Genomic DNA, 14,176 nt, shown 5'->3' on the forward strand with positions numbered 1-14,176 from the left:
GTCAGGAGACAGTTCTCCCAGCAGCAGGCTGGTCAGATGAGCTGCATAAGCCCCACGGGCGGGTCTGACTCTATCCTCTGGGGCTGCTCACTGATGGCTCCCCCTTCAGAACCTTCCAGCAGATTTGCAAAGCGGAAGAGAGAAGGTGTGTGGAGAACAGTAGACACAGATGTGTGGTGAGTGGGCAGTGCGGCCAGAAGTCCAAGTGAAGAAAAGGACATTTCAGGAAGGCCCTTGAAGTTACGCTACAATCCCATTTACAGCAATCCCTGTGCTATCTACCATGCAGCTCTTAAACACAGGGAATGTCTGCCTGGATAGACACTGAGGGGTACAAATGGGCAACACGCAACAGGTCAGGGCTGGAGTTACCTGAAATTCTGTATCCCCTGAAATTCTGACAGCAATTCCTTTCCTCCAACATGATGGTGGTTGGGAGCAGGTCCTTTAAGGAGGCAAATGTGGCCAGAGAGAGAGGCAGCATTTAATAGGGCTGATGACTTTATAAAAAGAGACAAGCTGAGCCAGGAGGTTGAGTCGGGGATGGCACTTATGGGTGCTTGCCACAGCTCCCATCCTGGTGCAGCCCTTTCTTCCCTCAATCTCTCTGGGAAGCAGTTCGGCTGTGTGTGTGTGTGGGGGGGAGGGCGGGGGGGGGGGGTTGTGGCGGGTGGACATACCACATGGAACACTTGAGAACAGGCTCTCTGGTCTCCATGGGGCCTGCAGAGACTCTACCAAGAGCAGCCAATAAGACCCCAGAACCACCCAACAAATTCTAACCAAACCAGCAAGTGCTTGCCTTTCAATCTTATGAGCAATAACTGAACTGTGGAGATCCAGGTTGGTATTGGAAGAGATCGCCTGCCTCTGCCTTCCAAGTGCTGGGATTACAGGTGTGTGCCACCCTACCTTTGTCTCTCATGGGCCTGGAACTTTACTGCACAGGCTGGGCTGGCAGACCAGGAAACTGCAAGGATCCCACGGTTGTTTGTTTTCCCAGCACTGGGATGGAAAGGGCTCTTTACTATGCCTGGCTTTTTAAAAACCATAGTTTCTGGGAGTCCCCCGAGAATGTGACTGGCTAAGGCAGCTATCTCCCCAGTACCAAGGCAGCTCTTGCTAAGTAGTCCAGGCTGGCCTTGAACTTTGGATTCCCCCGACTCAGGCTACTAAGTTTGGGGATTACAGGCCTGCGCCACCAGGCCTGGCTCTAACCATATAGGTAGGTCCTTTAAACATGAAAAACAGTATTTGAAATAAAAATGCTACTGAGTGAGATTAATAGCAGATCAGCCCCTCCAGAGGGAAAGGTCAACACCAACAAAGCTCATATCAGAGACATGGAGAGTGAAGTATGAGGACAGGTGGGAAAGAATGCTGACTCAGCAGCACTATGCTGAAGCCGAGCAGCCAAAGCTGCCTAGAGCTAAAGCCGGTGCTGCAGGAGTTAAGAGGGGTGTGAAGAATACTTGAATTCCCCCAGTTTCTTCTCATTATTTTTTGGTACTGCTGAAATGGATCCCAGGGCTGCACACATGCTAGGTGAACCCCTTATCATTGAGCTGGGTCCCCAACTCCTTGCTATTAGACTCTACAGAGGTGCTGTCCTACTGAGTCACATCCCCAGCCCCTCTCTAGAGAATTTTAGGCAAATGTCTACCACTGTATCACACACACGCCACTTACTTTTTAAAATGACGTTACTGACTTGTTTACTGGGCTGGCACAAGCTCCATGGTGTACATGTGGAGGTCAAATCTCTTCATCATGTGGATCCAGGGGATAGAATCTGGTCATCAGGCTTGGAGGCAAACATCTCTATCTCTGAGCTATCTCCCCAGCCTCTTACTTTTTATTTTGAAACAAAGACTTACTAAGTTCCCCAGGCTGGCACTGAACTCACTCTGGAGTTGAAGATGGCCTCCAACCTTATATCCCTCTGACTCAGCTTCCCATGTAGCCATGATTACAGGCCTGTGCCACCACACTTGGCTTAAAAATCTTCAAAATTTGCTCAATTATAAATGCACAAACTCAAGGAGCTAGACTAACAATAAACAAGATAAACACAAAAGAAACCATAAAGCCAGCTGCAGGAAGAGCCAGAATCTGTGCAAGGACTGGGGTAAGGTTCTGTGAGCAGATTTCTCATCAGAACCCATGAGTCAGAAAATGAGAGAAAAAAAAAAAAGTCAAGAAGCTAAAAGAAAACAAGACCGTCAATCGGTTCTCAGATCCAGTGTGAGTGAAGATGAAATAAAGGCACTGTGGACAAAGGGAGGGGATGGGCTGCTAGCAGACCCACCTACGAGCAACAGTTAGGAGGGTCTTCCTGCATAACAGCAAAGATCAGCCCAGGGAGGTGCGGGACTGTCAGCATGTGTGCACACTTGAAAGGTGTTTGTGAAGCATTTAAATGCAGAAGATTAAAAAACGAAGAAGAAAAGAGAGATTCAAAAGATAATGGGTTCTCCAAAGCACACTAATAATATGGAGGCATGACAGAAGTTACACATAAGTGAGAAGACTCAGTAGGCTGCTGCTTTCTATCTGCTAAGTGCTGCGATGCTATTTATAGGGACCCAGGCTGGTAATTTGCATACTGCAAGTCCAGAGCAGGCTCTGCAAACCATTAGCACAGGGCTACTTCTGGACCACAGGCCACCTCTTTACAAAGTTCTAACAGGGTCTGAGGAGATAGCTTACTGCTCTCCAGAGGACCAGAGTTTAGTTCCCGGCACCTAAGTGAGGCCTCACAAGGCCTGTAACTCCAGCTCTGGGGCTGGGGGCTGGCAACCTCTTTTGTCACAGACTTCCAAGCTCCCTCATGTGTGCATATGCATGTGGTGGCCAGAGGAAATCTCAGATGTCTTTCCTTAGGAGCCATCCATTTTGTTTCTTGAGAGCAGCTCTCTTCCTGGGACCTGGGGCTCTGATTAGGCAAGGCTGGCTAGTGAACCCCAGCGATCTCTTTGTCTCTGCCTCCTTGCTGTTGGTAATAAAACCATGTGCAATAAAACATAGGTTCTAAGAACTGAACTTGGGCCCTCAGGTTTGACTGGGTTATCTTTTCCCTAGCTCCCTGTCCATTTTTAAATGAAACAAGGTCTTTCTCTAAGGCTGGTCTGGAACTATGCGGCTCAGACTAGACCTGAGTTTGCAGCAATTCTCCTGCCTCAGTCTCTACAGGGCATTTATGTATACAGAGACGATGGCCGCACTAGGAAAGAGGCAATCTGAGCATAGGCTAACCCAAGATCTTTGGACAGCCCCATCTCATCACCAATGATGTTCTTTAAAAGCTTTGGAATGGATCCCCAAGGTTTTGGGAAATGAACCCATACCCAGGGGGTGGGGCTCACCCCAGGTGCCTTGATTCAGTTCTAAGGATGCACAGCCTCCTTGACTAGAGGGCCTTTGCACAAACTGCTGCTACCAAAACCAGTTTGTTCCTCTCTACTGTGCTACATCTTGGGTCATGGCTGTTGACCTTGGAGGAAGACGGCTGTTTTGGGTGGGTATGCTATGGGGCTTAGCACTCACTGCACCATGAACTCATCCTTTGCCCACCTGTACAATTTCAGCCAAGCTCACTGGCCTTCCTGTCCTGTGCTGCTGGCAGAGGACTAACTAGCTCCAGACAGGTCTGTTCCTCAAACAGACCTAGTGATTGCTGTTGCAGAACTGTTCTTGAACCTAGCCCCACCCTAAGAGTGGATGTGTCTGCTGCTGGGGTCTCAGGGCACTCTGCCTCCTGCACCACTGAGATCTCAGAGCCTGGTAGGCAATGCCAACTCAACTGAAGGAATGAGGCAGGTTTTGAAGTCAGCGTGCGTTCTTAACAACTCCATTTGAAATTCAGGGGACCCAAAAAGGCAAATTCAAATTAAAGTGTCTATCTAGATCTCATTGTTATCTTGGCAGACAGGAAGCCTCCAGAAGCCGGCCTCTGCCAACAGGAGCCTGTGAATGGGCCTGATTGCCTGTCAGGGGGGAAAGAGGGAGGGCGAGAGCGGTGGACTGCCTTCTCTACCCAATGCTCTGTCTCTCCCAGGGCCTGTTGGACAGCTGCCTGTCACCCACTTTTGGCTGAACTGCCCCCGCACAGGGACCAGAGGGCCCTTCTTCTTGCTTACACAGAAGGTCAGGTCGCATGTGGCACAGAGTGGAGCAGTGAGGAAGCTGAGTTACCACAGAGACATCGGTACAAAGCTGCAAGCCCTGAGAAAGAATAAACCTTCCATGGCAGCCTCTCTTCAGACAGTGTTCCTTCTAGCAGTGGCGTCTTTAGGGGGCCAGGGGTGGGAGCAGTAGCCAACATGGTGCTTGGTACCTGGGATAGCATTCAACTGGCCAGGACCTCACCTTTGATTCCAGCTTCAGCACCAAGGGAGGGACAGCTCCCAAAGCAGTGGCTGCAAATCCCAGCTCCTAAAGTGGGCACAGGCAAACCCAGAGCAGTACAAGTAGGGTGTGGCACACAGCTACATCCAGAGGTCTGCTTCATCCTGCACTCCTTTCCCTGCTCTTCCAAATCTCCCTTTCTGGGCTCCACGGTGGCCTACAGCAGTGGCCTGTGCCCTGTGCATTGTGACCCCTTGGGAGTCAAATGACCCATTCACAGGGGTCACCTAAGACCTTTGGAAAACACAGATACTTATATTATGATTCATAACAGTAGCAAAATTACAGTTATGAAGTAGCAATAAAAATAATTTTATAGCGGGGGGTCGGGGGAATGTTACCACAACACAAGGAACTGTATTAAAGGGTCTCAGCATTAGGAAGGTTGGGAACCACTGGCCTACAGCTGTGAGTGATCAGACAGTCACTCCACCCCCATTGTTTCCATGATCCTATGAATGCAAAGAGGGTAGGAGGAGGGTAGAGAGATAGAAGTCTGATGTGCACGGAGGGCAGCTTCTGGGTGAGCAAGGAGACCCTCTCTAGAGTGGAACCCCATCAGTGTCAGAGTCCACTGTGTCCCAGCTGCTGCCAGCAATGCCCAAGGCTCTATCTCCTTATCCCACCAGACAGAAAACATACCCTTCCCATCTTTGGGTTTCACTTCCCCATTGGCCCACCCTGTTCCTAACTCTGCTCTAATCCTGGCCACTTATGATGTTCTTTTAGATCTGGTGACATTTGAGAAAGCTCTATGGTGACCTGGCAGAAGCAGGAATGCTTGGCTAGAATGTGACCCTGGAGTGTCCGGGACACAGGCACTGCTGTGAGAAATCTGCCAAGCTGGGTGCATGCTGGCAGGCTGGCTGGGTGGATAGCACTGCTCTGCCACCATTGCCACTTCCACAGCAGCACTAATAACAGCCAGTAGCTAAAGAAGGCCATGTGTTCCCGGCTTTTGCTCTTTAGGCTGTTGGCTGTTCTACTAGGGACAGCCCCAGGATGAAATCTCGGTGTCCCTTATTGAGCCCAGGATTCCTCACTCAGCCTCTTGCTCTGTTGCTTAGGAAGGCGCTGTGAGACAGAACAGCTGGGGCTGGGGTGAGCCACAGCCAGCAGAGGAGGTGGAGAAGGTGGGCTATAGTGGGTGCCACAGTGGGAGTCACGGCAGCAGACAAAGGTTTGATCATGGTGGGAGCCAGGAAGACAGAGGGAGGGGGCAGACCATAGTGGGAGCCACAGCAACATAGAGGATAAGGACTTGGCTGTGGTAGCCTGAGTCAGAGGTAGGACCTTCAAGCTGCCCCCGGTAGTAGTGATCTTTCCTTTGTGCATGACACTAAGGGCCTCTAACAAACTCTCAAGAGGTCCTGTGGGTGCCCATAACCTGGGCCTAATCTCTGCCCACACCAGGAAGTTGAGGGTGGTTGCTTTGTCCCTTTCTCAGGCTCTTTGTTCTTTGAGTACCTTCCACAGCTTTTGTCCCTGCTATGCTATGGAGGAAGATGGACAGGGCACTTGGCCCATCCAGTGCACACCCACTGTGTGAGCACCAGGTGGAGGCTGGGTGAGTGTAAGCTGCAGGAGGCTGAGGGATACATATGGGCTAATCCATGAAGTGGGGCTGTGGGTGGGCCTGACAATGTGCTGCCCTGGGATGGATGGACCGCTTCCTGACTCCTGAGTAGTACAAAGGACACATGTCGATCACTACCTGGTTTCCCCTACTTTGTTCTTATCACTTGTCCCGTGGCCTGACCATTGATGACAAGGAGCTGAAGGCAGGGCTACCTGCCAGCGTAGACATGCTATCCCTAGGTATATAATAGCAGAGCCATGGCCACACAGGGCCCCAGGCCAAGGCAGTGCTCTCTGAGAACTGGAGCTGCTCCCCATCGCTGTCTGTCCTGTAGCACCTTACCCCAGTGGACTTGGAACACCTCACAGGCTAAGCTTCCTGTAGGGCATTGGGGGGTGACTTAGGGCCAAGACAACAAGACTTTCAGAGCTTCTTCTATGAGCAACTGTACCTCCCTGGGAACCTGGGGCGTCATGCCTGATCTGTGTGGGATGGATGGAGGAAGCATAGCAGGCAGGCAAATTTGCTCTGTGTGTTTACAAGGCTGCTTCAAAAGGCAGAGGCAAGGCAGCTATGAAGGTCACATCTACACTACAGTGGAAATGTGAAAGCTTCATCAGGGAGCGATAAACCCTGAGCAAATCTCAGCCCATGCCCATATACCACCCTGGCTGGATGCAGGCCTTTGCCTGGCTAGCCTACACCTCTTTGGCAGGAGCCATGGCCACAGACACCCAGCCTGCTCTCATCATGGAACAGTGAGCACAGGGCTGGTAAGAATGGTATCCAGTCAAGGAACCTGCAGCCCCATATAGAGAGGCACTAAGGGGCTGCACCACATGGAACCAGGCACATACACTGTTCCAAGGCCTTGGAGGGCAGCAGCTGGTGAGCAAAGTGTGATGGGAAAGTGTGTTATAAAGTAACTCAGCCTCTAGCCCAGTTACTGCCTGGCACACAACACCCAGCAACTTTGCTACCGAAGTATTTACCACTGATAAGCATAGCTGTGGGAGGCTGGAGAACAATCAAAGCTTGTAAACTGAGGGTCTCTTCCTACTTCCAGCCCAGCATCACCCTGTGTTAGTGTCTGAATGTGAAATGCTCCCCACAAGTTTGTTTGTTTGAACACCTGGTCCCCAGCTGGTGGCACTCTCTTGGGAGGTTATAGAACATTTAAGGCATGGGGTGGTTGTAGGCTACTACCACTGAGCCACACCCCAGTCCCTCACTGGGGCGATCTAAGCAGGGGCTCTACCACTGAGCCACAACCCAGTCCCTCACTGGGGGATTCTAGGCAAGTGCTCTACTTCTGACCCATACCTTGAAGGCTATACCTAATTCTCATTCCATCCTGAGCTCTCTGCTTCCCTGACCCACCAAGATGTGGGGAGAAGCCATCTCACACTCTTAGCACTATGGGTAGAACCTCCCCAGCACAATGATAAACTCTACCATGATAAACTGTATCACTTGAAGCTGTGAGCCCAACTAAATCCTTCCTGCCTTAAGCTGCTTCTGTTAGGTATTCTGTGCAGCAATGAGAAAAATTAACTAACACAGCCCATATACACTTCATTGAGGAAGATGTGGGGTTGTCAATAACTACTGGGCACTGGTGCTCATCAGCCACTCTCCAAACACTGACACTGAGCATATAGCACCCAGCTTTGAAGCACATGCTCAGCTGCATGAGTTCCCACTGGAACCCACGTCATCTCCACCACTTTCTGACCCTGCTCTTCTGACTTCTGAGAAGCAGGTGCCATATGGGAAGCACCAGTGGACCAGACAGAGGCCAAGTGTATGTGTACATGAGTGTGTGTATGTGTGACAGGAACCAAAGCAGGAGATGAGAGTAGCCCCAGGGCCATTTCTGCTCCGCAGAGAGGCCCCAACTCAGCTCCATGCGTAGATGTCAGAGACTGGCAGACTATGGCCTCTGCATCAACAGAACTGCGAGAGACTGTATATTATCAAGCTGCCAGTGCATTAAAGCTCTGTGTAGAGGAGCCCATTCATAATGAATCAAAACTGGACATAGAAGACATCCTTCAGTAGGTGACTGGACATAGCACTTGTGGTATACACCAACACCAGCAATAGAAAGAAATGAATAGGCAAGGTGTAAACCTAGTACTGAGAAGGGAGGGGAGAAGATGGCAAGCTGGAGGCCAGCCTGAGCCACAGAGCGACATTCTATCTCAAAAAACTCTAAAGGCTGGACTTGAAACTCAGTGGTTTCACTGAGTACCTGCCCAGAAACCCCTAGTGAGGGGCTTCGAGATGTAGGTCAAGGTTAGAGCATTTGGCTTGATGTGAACAAAGCCCTGGGTTGTATCTCTATCTCTGCAAAAATAAAAACAGCCCAGAAAGGACCCAGAGGAGTCTCAAGTGTGAGAATCCAGTACACAGAGGGTCCTGCCTTTGGGACATTCCAAGAATGGCAGCACTATGGGTAGGAGATCTGTAGGAGCTGGAGATGACAGATACTCAGAAGACTTCAGAGACAGCAGCTACTCTCTGGGACACCAGAGTGGTGGCACAGATTTTAATGCATTTTCACAAACAGAACATTCAATGAGCACAGACTTCACAATTCCCAGCAACTAGACAGATTGGGTTTAGAGACTACAGCCACCAGGCCATACATAGACAAGATTGGATAGCAGTATAAAAAACTGTGGCACAGGCTAGGACACAGGGGAAGCTTATTTTACTGTCAACTTCTCTATAAACCTAATGCTATTCTACAAATAAATGTATTAGTTTTCAAGAAGCCCCAAGAATACTTGGCATACTGTAGACACTCTATAAAATTCGGAGCTTGGTGCCATAAATAAAGTTTTATTGAAACATAGCCACTGTGTTGTTATGCCAGTCCACAGCAGCTGAGCTGAGCTCCTGGAGACTGGGCTGTAGACATAGGGGTGGGCACCCATGAGTCCATGAATCACGTGTGTATTAACTGGGCTTTGGCAGATACATGATCCCTTCCTCCAAGAAGCATGCTTAGGAAACAGAAGGAAAAAGACTCCAAGTTCTTTTCCTTGCACAGCTATCCTGTGGATGGAGAAACTGACCCAGGCTCTCCTGAGCCCACCCAGCAGGAGTCATATGCTGCATGGCTGAAGGGCCCTGGGTATGGGTCTCTGGGACATTTGCATTTCCCGTGCATACACCTGCAGTCTTTGGCAGCCCGGCACTGTGGGTACAGGTGTGTGGAAGCTGGCTGCCTCCTCACCTGCTCTTTCTGCTATGAGCGTAGGCTCTGTGTGCTTCCGCAAGAGCTCGGCAGACGGAATCACAGTGATATGCCTATCCTGAGGCTGGGCACACAGTTTAGGAAGTGCCCACTGTAGGGTGCCAGGTTGCTGGGGGATGGTGGAGCTCTGCAGTTTTGGGAGGCAGGTAGTTCAAGCAGCTTCTATCCCAACAAATGTCACACTGTGCCCAGAGACAAAACCACAGTAAGGGGCAACATGGTCATACTGCAGGCTGAGCCAGACATCCCATTGGTGGTGCAGAGGCCACAACACACATCCCAACAGCAGTACCATGACCCAGCACCTTGAACCAGCATTGCTGGGAGGAACAGGCAGCTATGAGTAGTCCAGCCATTTGCCTAGAGACCTGGGAGGCGCCTCCAAAGCCCTCACCATAGCATGGCCTTTGGCTCAGGCCTCTGATTAGCAAGATGTGCTAGTAAAAGGATGGTGCTTATACTGTGGATACTGACCGTACCAGAAGTCCAGGCAGAGGCAGGAGGATCTTGGTCATGGCCTGCCTGGGCTACAGTGGGACATTATGTAAAGAAAAAAGGAAAACACAAGAGACAGGTCTGGAGTAAAACTGCATGAGGACCTGAGTTCCATCCCAGCACCCATGTAAAAAGCTGGGCCCAGCCATGCTAGACTGTGGAGTGGTCAGAGGCATGAGAGAAGGGGACCCAAGGTCAGAGTCACCTGTATCTTAAGAGCTATGCAGTCAATTCTATTGGCCGCTGTCTGGCTTCTTGTTTCTGACTACCTTCTGAGCAGTCCTTATGAACCACAGGGAATGAGATTACACCACAATTGCTGCGGACATTTGGTAGGCCACTCCTTCCAGGTCCAGTCTTTCCAAGGAAACTGGAGACTCTGGGGTCCAACTTCTCTTGGGAGAGGAGGAGTGGGCAAGATGCCAGACTCCTGATGTATGCTGGAGCTGAGCTCCTGCCTTCCCCCACACAGCAGCCTTGGGAGGCAGCTCGGCCACCCACACACGGCAGAGGCTGGGTCCAGGCTGGGAAGGGAAGCAGAGCCATGTGGGACCGTGAGCCAACCCTCAATTATCCCAGCGCACATTTGCAGAACCTGCTTGGCTGGAAACAGGCCCCAGCTATTTCTAACTCTGCCACAGACCCCTCCTGCCTAGAAGCTGTTTGGGGTGAAAAGAAAATGAGCGGAAGTTATGTGAGCTGGGGGATGGAGTGGCCTTGCCTGAGACTGAGCTGGCCATGGCCACACACTTGTGTATGAGCCAGCCCTGCCTCCTGCCTGGTCCCTATCCATTTTCCTTCTTCTCTTACCAACCTCCAATAGATCTGTGAGTGCCCTATCTGCTAGCCAGGTATTGGCTGGTGGATGAGGGTTATAAAATTGCTTTAGCTCTAATAGTATTATAGAGGGTATGAGGGTATATAATGACCAAAGATGGGATGGGATGGGAGTCTTGGGGAGAGACTTCCTGTTGGAAGATCCACTGTGGTCCTACTGGTACTACATTGTACAGGGGGATTTCTCAGGGCTGTGTGGGCCCCAGAGGCCAGAATGGCACAAAAGGGCCTCAACCCTAGGAAGGGACCTGGTACCATGGAGAGAAGACATAGGTGACCCAATGGCCTAGAGATGCTCTAAGGTTGCTGCCGGGGCACCCATGTTCCCTACTAGGGGAGTAAGTGGGGTTGGGAGTAAGGAAAGGGTGTGCCTGGGGTCTTGCCACTTCCTCTTTGAGACTTGCTTGCCTAGCTTGCCCACTGTGGACAACGCTGGAGAACTGCTTTAAAGGCTCTGCCAGGGTCAGCAGGGAAAAAAAAAAAAGACCACAGGCTGCACACAGGAGGGCAGCATCTGTAGGTAACAGCTTAGTCACCAACAAGGTCCCTCAAGTGACCCACACCTGCACAGAACCTGTAATTATCTGCATTTGACTGATGAGGAAAGCAGATGACATAAAGGCAGACAGCTGGTTAGAACCAGCTCATACTGCAGTGCTCTGAGGACCAGCGTGTGTCTAGCACTGAGTTCCTGCACTCACTTCCTTCCACAGCTGGATAGCATGGGGCCATGGAACAGAACTCTCCCGATTGGACAGGGCCAGGTAAGAGGAGGGAGTGAGTCAGAAGGGCAGGCTGAAGCCATGGTTGCTACAGCTAGCCAAGGGGAGGCTTTGGAGAAAACTGTAGCCAAAGCCTACAAGAAACATTTCCTGGTCTCGCTGAGCTGCCTGCAAGGCTCATTGTCCTTGGTGCAGAGGGGTGGGCCACAAGAACCTGAGTGGGGCAAACGGGTGACTCTAGAGGCTGCTTCAGACCCTGCTGTGGAGAGACAGATGCCCCCTACAAGGAGGGAGACAGTCCCTCAGGGAAAGTGCTTGCCTTACAAGCACCCAGATCCATGAGGAAAAGCCAGACATGGTGGCACACTTGCAACCCCAGGCCAGGGAGGAGGAAAAAAAGACAGCCCCGGGCTAGCACTAGCTAGCCATCTTAGCAAGTTCCAGGCCAGTGAGAGACGGTCTCAAAGATAGATGGTGTGCCTAGTGAGGAACAGGTGGCAGTGTCCTCTGTCTCCACCCTACACACACAGATGTACACATGTGCTCATGAACATGCATTCTTACAAAGAAACCACAGTACAAGTCAGAGTTTACACACCCAGGACTGCCCAGAGAGTCATGATACAACTGTCTTCTCTCTCTACAATATGAGCCACCACCCAACTCTACCAACGTCACAGGATGCAGCCCCTTCAATACATCACCACATACCAAGTTCTTCACTTGTTTGGCCACCATGTGACAAGGGTGACCACAGCAACACGCCAGCTCTTCTCTGGCCACCACTTAGCACAGCTTTCACCAAGCCATTCCACAGTGTCCCAGCATAGGCACACATGTCTAGCCTGTCTGATGCCAGAAGTTGGGGGAGGAGGCCCTGCTGCGGCTACACTGGCCACTTTGAGGTTGAGGGGGTTTTGAGCCCTGGGTGTTATCGCCAGGAGCCCAGGAGAGGCTCAAACCACATTGGCTGGGGGAAGTATCCATCAGCAGACCACACGGGGCTCCTCCTTGTCCCTCCTGCCTGGAGTCAGGGAAAGCTGGCCTGTTTCTGAGCCCTGAGTTGAAAGCAGTTGCCTGCTTTTCCTGCCTATCTGGGTTAGTGTCACTGAGTGCCCCTTGGGTCTGACCCACTGACACCTGGAGAATGGTGACTGTGTGTGTGCATGGTTGGCTAGGCAACCCCAAGGACAGTTGGTGGGCAGGAACACCTCATCCGCCTCTATGGGAAGTGAGGAACTGGGAGAGGGTGAGAACAGTGTGTACCAGCTACAGTAAGCAGCTATTCTTGCCCTCACTCTATTGTGTGCAATAGAGGCTGTGCTAGGTCTCATAGACAGCTAGGAGGTCTCTATAAGTGGGCTAGTGACAGAAAGAAGGTGGGCAGAACTTCTGAGTAGACTGGAACTCGGTGGAATAGGGTGATGGGGTCAAAGCAGCACTGTGGTGACTGTGTTTGCCTTTTGGAGACCAGAACAGAAGCGACTTAAGCTTTTTAGAGTGAGGTTCTCACTGTGTAACCTTGAATAGCCTGGCCTGAAACTGGTTGTGCACACCACGGCAGGAGGATTACAAGTCTAAGGCTACAAGATAGGGTTCAAGGCTCATGTGGGCAGTAAGTCCCTGTCTCTAAATACAAAGTACAAAGAGAACTGGGGGTGTAGTTCAGTGGCAGTGCTGCATAGGCCTCCGCAAAGGCTGGGAGTGTTGCTCAGACTGGAGTGCTTGCCTCCCTAGCATGCAGGAGGCCATAGGTTCCATTCCCTTACCACCAAAAGACAAAACAACAAAAACCCTAGAATACTTTGGAATGCAAATTAGATCTTGTCTACACAGGGATGTAAGTGATGTGTTCATTGTGACAGCTGCTCAGCACATCTTCATTTACCAATCTTTTAAAAAAAATCACACAGAATTCCTACACTGCATTAAATTAAATACCCATCAGTGATCCTGAGTTATTCAAAGGTACACAGAAGCAAAGAAATACATTCCTGATAGCTTACTGACTTAAAGACTTTGGGCGTTCAAATATTTATTTACTTAGTCAAAGGTTTGAGAGTGCTAAGAAGTGTAAAAATGGAGGGATGTAATTTGAGAAGTCCAGAAAGTCTCCAAGACACACCACAAAGTTGCAAGGAACAGTAGGTGCTGTGTCTGATGGCACCACGATGGGCAGTGTCCCATGAAAGGGGCCAGGCAGACAGACGGATGGGAACAAGAATAAGTGAGTCACTGTACAGCGAAAACCTCTGGGCCAGGACTGTTTTTTTCTGTGAAATTCTGCATAAAACATGTAGGTCACACTGGGTACAGTGTTTAGATAGACAGGTTCCTGTTTCTGCAGGGCAGAGACAGCCTGGCTGCTGAGGTTGTGTGTGGCCCAGATACACATGGTGCAGAGTGGAGCTGGCCAACCTCTGTGCTTCCCAGCCACAGTTATTAACCAGAGTCTCTTCCCCTGTCACACACGACACTGGGATCACAGGCCACTCTAGGGCCATGTGCCATGCTAGTACTATAAGGCCATGTCACAGACAGGAAGTAAGGTTGCTGCCAGTGATGGGTAAGCCCTTGTAATCCCAGATTTTCAGTTACAATGCCATCCCTCTCCCATTGAGGAACAACTTCACTTCTGTTGGACCTGGGCACTCTGAGAACTTGTACACATGTCTGGCCTAGCCACATTCCAAGCACCCTCCCTCAGGCTGGGATGATCTTGCTTCAGTTAAGAGGGACCCCTCTTTAGAGCACACTGGCTATGAGACTCCAACAGGTACATGCTTCCTGAAGACCACTGATCCTCCCCAGCTCGAAGGCCTTGCCCAGCTACTTATAGCTCCAGCTTTGGTACCTTTGGCCTGACCACCA

The 14,176-nt window shown here is 50.7% G+C and overlaps 1 protein-coding gene across 7 annotated transcripts in view; it reads right to left on the reverse strand.

The window, feature by feature from the left end:
* Mad1l1 (MAD1 mitotic arrest deficient 1-like 1) overlaps positions 1 to 14,176 on the reverse strand; it is a 312,920-nt gene that overhangs the window by 42,549 nt on the left and 256,195 nt on the right. The gene's annotated exons all lie outside the window — the stretch shown is intronic.

The sequence above is a fragment of the Mus musculus genome, chromosome 5 (genome assembly GCF_000001635.26).
Source record: "Mus musculus strain C57BL/6J chromosome 5, GRCm38.p6 C57BL/6J".
Lineage (NCBI taxonomy): Eukaryota > Metazoa > Chordata > Mammalia > Rodentia > Muridae > Mus > Mus musculus.